This window comes from Pholcus phalangioides, unplaced genomic scaffold, assembly GCF_987345545.1.
Source record: "Pholcus phalangioides strain wild (caught in Gottingen) unplaced genomic scaffold, Ppha-v1.0 ptg000029l_1, whole genome shotgun sequence".
NCBI classification, from domain to species: domain Eukaryota; kingdom Metazoa; phylum Arthropoda; class Arachnida; order Araneae; family Pholcidae; genus Pholcus; species Pholcus phalangioides.
Window position 1 is genome coordinate 6,535,239 of NW_028301619.1, and position 6,000 is coordinate 6,541,238.

The following is a 6,000-nucleotide window of genomic DNA, read 5'->3' on the forward strand; positions in this document are numbered from 1 at the left end:
GAAACAGTTTCTGTACGAAAAATCTACAAAGATATCACTGATAAGTTTCGTTTAACAACGAATTATATGAATCGGCACTATCTAGTGAATTCGCCTGTTGGAAAATCCAAATATGAAATGCCTAGATCTTCAGAGTAATTATGTTTGTACTTCATCTTCACTATTTACACCAATGGTTCTCAAAGTGTGCGTCGCGGCTGCTAGGGGCACCGCGCTGAGCCGTCGATATTGATGTGTGGCAATCATTCTGGCCATCAGTAAACATACCGTACGTTTACTCGCTATCTAACATGCAGAAAAAGAAGACGACTACGGCAATTAGTGCAATGCGGTTGCTGTAGGCACAACTATGCTAATAACATCCTAATAACATAAAGAATTGGTCATTGGCAAAATCGTACAACCAAAAAATCTCACAAGCTTCTACAGCTGGTTGTCGGCAAACTTCACTGATCGTTTAATAGCATTTTTAGCGTTGGGGAAAATTAAAGAACTTCGGAAAAAAAAGAAAGAAGAATATCAATGGTTTCAAAATCTTCTTTGGAGTTACCTCCCCCATACCTACGTACCATTTACCCCACACAAATGTATCCGCTGCTACTTCTGCTTTCTGGCACCCAAGGGGATGTCGGTCAAACTGAAAGACCCCCGTCTTTGCATATGCTCTTTGGAATTTCTTCACTAATTGTAATAGCCAGGAGCACTTTCTGATTCTATAGAGAGGAAAAACAGGCAGTTTGTCCTTTTTTTCCCTTCGTGTTCAATACTTACGGGGAAAAAAATCAGAAATCTATGTTGGAGGTTTTTATTCCTGAATCAATTCTGTGGGTGCTCTGCCCCGTTCTACAAGAGAGTGTGCGTGCTCGAGCACCCACAGCACCCCCGGCTCCGACGCCACTGCGTGTTGTGTTATATAGGCGTTGCCGACCGCAGCGCCGTACTCTGATTGGTTCCATATCTCTTTATTTGCATACGCATGCCTGTACCAGTTTTTTTGGCTCTTCAGTTTATCACGCATATTGTCCACATCGAAAACTGCGAAGATGCGGACCGAGCATTCCGCCCTTCTCTCTTTCTTGGAGTTTACTCTTCGCCTCATTTCTCCTCACCAGCCAAAACTCCGACTGTCTCTTTTTTTTTTTCCTTTCACCTCCTTCCAAAGCGTATTAAAGACGTATTAATGATACGCTTATTAATGAAGCGTATTATTGATACGCTTTGCCTCCTTCTCTCTCTTCTTTTCTTCATCCGGGGATGGCCTTCAAGGGTCCCCCTCGCTTTGGGCCACCCCTCACCCCTTGGTGAAGGCAAAATTTCTGCCAGTCCTGACATGCCCCAACCTAGCGTGAAATTAGCTTTTTTTCTAGGCTGATTTCACCAAAGCGTATTAAAGACGTATTATTGATACGCTTTGGATTTCACTCACACAAATCACATGGCAGAAATCGGTCTGTTCCTCCTGTGGAAGTGATAGTTTGCATTTCACGTAGTGACAATTGCTTCATTACAAAAAAAATCATTAAATCACAATCTGCATGGGTTACTACCAAATTCCGCATACGTACAATGCAAAAATGCAAAATATGTACACAATGCTAACGAAATAACACATTTTTAACTTTGAAAAAAAAAAAAAATCACACGTATATAATATACCACCATTAAATAAAAATTCAAATAATGTACATGAACAATGGAAAATGTACACACGTCAGATCCGAAAGTGTGCGATACGCCACGTCTTCTCACAATCGAGACAAAGCATCGGCACTGCGGTGTTGCGCGCCGGGCCGGTGTGCGATGTGATAATTATACCGTTGTAACGCGAGAGCCCATCTCGTCAGCTTGGGGCTCTTAGGAGTGGTCTCCATCAGATATTTCAGAGGTTTATGGTCAGTTATAATTTCGATTTGGCTGCCAAAAATCCATTTGTCAAATTTGTTCAACCCGAAGAGTACGGCCCAAGCCTCCCTTTCAATGCTGGACCAGTTCCTTTGCGTCTGTGAAAGTTTCTGGCTGGCAAAGACAATTGGCCTATAGTCGCCTTTGGCATCTACCTGGGTTAAACAAGCACCTACGGCCAAATTTGAAGCGTCACAATGAATCTGAAAAGGTAACTTGAAATTAGAAGTGGCTAAAGCTGTTACTTCACACAACATACCTTTGAGCTTTTGGAAGGCCGCTTCTTCGGTATCCCCCCAGTGAACTTTTGTAGGGTATTTCTTTTTCGTTACCCCTTGGTGAAGGCAAAATTTCTGCCAGTCCTGACACGGGGCGAACATGATTTTGCGGCCCCACAACTTTAAAATTCTATAGTTCTATAACGGTGTTCTTTGTTCCCACCTAAAACTGCTCCCCCCCCCCTGAATTTTTCCGTCCAGGGCAGTTGTCCACTGACCCCTCGAATTCCGGTCGTGCCTTCCACCTAACTATATATACCCCTGTGCCAACCAATTTTCATACCTACTCTCTCCAGCATTTTAACCAGATCAAATGAGGTCTCCAGATCAATCATAAGCAGGGCCGGTCTTAGACCTAGTGGCGCCCGGTGCAAAAACAGTAGTCAGCGCTCCCCCCAGGAGCGAATCCAGAGTGATGTGTCAGAGGAGGCAATTTTTGCTAGTCATTATTGTCCCACCACTGTCCCACCAATTCTCAGCCACCTCGTTGGGCATTTTGCCTGTTGTGGCGTTGTATTTGTATTTGTAAAATACGGGACAGATTCATTTTACCATATTATCAGACTCTAGGTGTGGTCCCCATCGTCCCCCACCTCTTGGTTGGATATTAAGGGGACGAAGAAGTCGGAAAAGCTTCTTCTGGAATGGGATTACTGCTATTTAACTAGTAAACAAGCATAAAATCCCAACTTGTTTGATTTAATTATGAGATTTAAAAACATTAAAAAAGCAAAACGTCACACATTTATGCAGGATACTCATCACAAAGGATCATACCTATTTTAATTGAATTTTATGGTAAAATTCATGTAGTGCACGCATCACGTACGGGCAAAGCTGATAATAAAAGTGGTTAAATTGAAGTGAAATTATGTATGATTTCTTTCATATTTATTACTCATACATAATTTCACTTTAATTTAACCACTTTTATTAACACTGGTGTTTGCCTACCCCTTCTGTTTCTTAGTACTGGGTCTGAAAGGGATAATTTCAAATGCAGTACTAAGAAACAGAAGGGGGAGGCAAACACCAGTTAAAGCACCGGGCCCTGCAACTTGGGCAGGCCCGTAACTATTCTGAGACAACTTGGGCGGTGCCCCGAGCCGAATGGGAGGGGGCACGCTTGTAACTCCTCCTTTTTCTGAGCATAACTATTCCAAGGAGACTCCAAGAAAAGACTGCTCCCGAGAAAGCACGCTACGGTCCTGGACAGGGCCGTCTTAAGAGCATCATGGACCCCCCCCCCCCCGGGCCAAGTGGTTTTTTTCTGGCTCTACCTAGTAAATTCTAGAAAATTTTAACTAGATCTCATTTTCGTGAGGCCCATTTACTCTTGAGGCTTCTGGGCCGCTCCCGGGTGGGCCCATGCGTTAAGGCGGCACTGGGAAGGTGGTGTTTTTTTTCTCTCTGCAGATTTTTTTTTAACCTCAAGGACTTCGGCTTTAATTTCAACGATAACGCACAATTCTTAAAATTTGGGCTGAACATCCCTGATGTTAAAAAAAAGAATATTTAAAGTGAAAAGAAACAACCCGCACGTTTGTCCATACAGGATCTAAAAGGATTATGCATAATCACCGGTAAAAGTGATAAATGCTGCAAAATTTATCAAACTTACTGAGACGATTGGTGTTTGTGAGACTTGTACAAAGCGAACTGTTCTGAAAAAGAGTTCGATCTATGGTTCGAATTTGCTCAGCTAATCGTAACTTCCAACTGTTCTTCCAACATCTTTTAATGGCAACAAAAGACCACTCAATCTGCTCCTGGAAAATCTCGCATTTCTCTCTTTCAGATGTTATCTTCCCATTTCCTAAGAACTTTCAGTTCCAGAACTTTTTTTCTTGTTTCGCGGCGCCAATCCAAATGTTTTCCAATATGTTTTGTATCCAATATGTTTCCCAAATGTTTTCCACTGTGCCTCAATAGTAGTGTTTTGTGCGTTTGTGGAGTGGTCCCGTTGTTTTTTGGTACGAAATAAAATAAAATCGTATTTTTCTATCAACCATTATGAGGTGAGTTAATTTTATATCCTCACTGGCCGGGAACTAAACAAAGAAGCAATTATGTTATATGAAAAGCAATATATAGAAGGATGGAACACAGACCACCCCAGAAACGCACCAAAAAACAAAGGGACCACTCCAGAAACGCACAAACACTACTACTTGCCTCAAATCGTAATTAATATATAAGCTTACCTTACCGTTACAGGCAGCTAGATTAAGTTCACACTATGATTCGTATTCCCAAATAATGTATAACATAGTGGAAAGATTGCATGTTTTAATAAACTGGCGCATTATTTAATAAATAAATCTATTTGATGAGACATATAATCGCTCTTACACCTAGTACCTTACCAAGGTGCAAAACAATGCTGTGAAGCATATCTTAGGGACAACGATACCAATGGAATAAAACAGCGTTCTCAACCTTTTTTGACTCGCGCGGAGCCCTTTTCATTAAAAAAATTCTATTCCGATGCCCCGTAGGCCCATTTTTTAATTATCCATCAAAGTTACTGATTTAGTTTTACTACTTAAAAAATTTATATAATTATTTTTTAAAATTTTACTGGATTTTTTTATTTTCCTCGAGTGGCAGCGGAGCCCCTGGAGAGTGCAAAAAGAGCCCCAAGGACTCCGCGGAACACCGGTTGAGACCCGCTGGAATAAAACAATACATATTTTGCACCTCAAACTTTTTTCTTAGTTTGAAAAACAGAATTGGGGGGTAGGGGTCATGATATTGTGGAATATGGTTTGCAAAGCTGTTTACAAAAAATCAAACTGAATTTCCAACATACGTTCCTCATTAGTTTCTTGAAAGGGAAAGATGTCTTTTTAGAGTCCCGTTGTGGCCACACCTTACCAAGGCACCTTACCTTGCCAAGCCTCCTATGAATCTTTACCCTTACTCACCGAGTATCTGGAACAAGATCCATGAAACTCCGAAAAGATGTTCAGTTGTGTATGTACGGTTTGTTACAATTTTCGACGCACACATACGTTGCACTCAGGGTGGCTCGAGACAAAATCTCTACCCGAGCGGGACATATTTTTTGGGCCCCCTGACCTCCCCGTATTAAAAAAAAACTTTTATTTCAATCGCTTCGTTTTGAGATGCGTTCAAAGAAACAGCGATATTTTATGTCATAACACATCATGTCAAAATTTTTTGCCCTTTTACCTTGGCGCTCGTCCTAGAGCGGGCAGAAATCATTTTCCCATTTTTTTTGCCCTTTTACTTCGGACTTAACGCCCCTCCTATATATAGAGAGGGCACAAATAAGTTTTCCTAATTATTATTTTTTTGCTTTTCCACTTTGGATATGACGCCCCTCCTAAAGCGAGATCATTTCTGTCATTCGAGATATCATTTTCTGTAATTTCTTTCACAATTTTACGCCGGATTTGGTGTTCCTACTAGAGGGGGCAGAAATCATTTCTCCCAACTTTTTTTCGCCCTGTCTACCACAGACTTGGCGCCCCTCTTACAGCGGGCACAAATAGTTTTTCCTAATTTCTTTTGTCCTTTCACTTCGGGTTAGACGCCCTTCTAGAGCACACCCAGTCCACCGAGCTGCCCCTGGTTGAACTAATAGGGAAGTCTCAGTGATCGGGGGTGCCAAAGTGCATGGGTTTTTTCGCGCGAGCACATTTTTCTTTCTCCTCGTGTGACAGGTAGGAACGAGGCCCAAGTGCAGGATCCCTATTTAAAATGGTCAGCTAATCATAGGTTTTAATTCATTCATTGGTTTTTTTTTAAATATATATTTATTCAATATTTTTTTTCGAAATACTGTACTGTATTA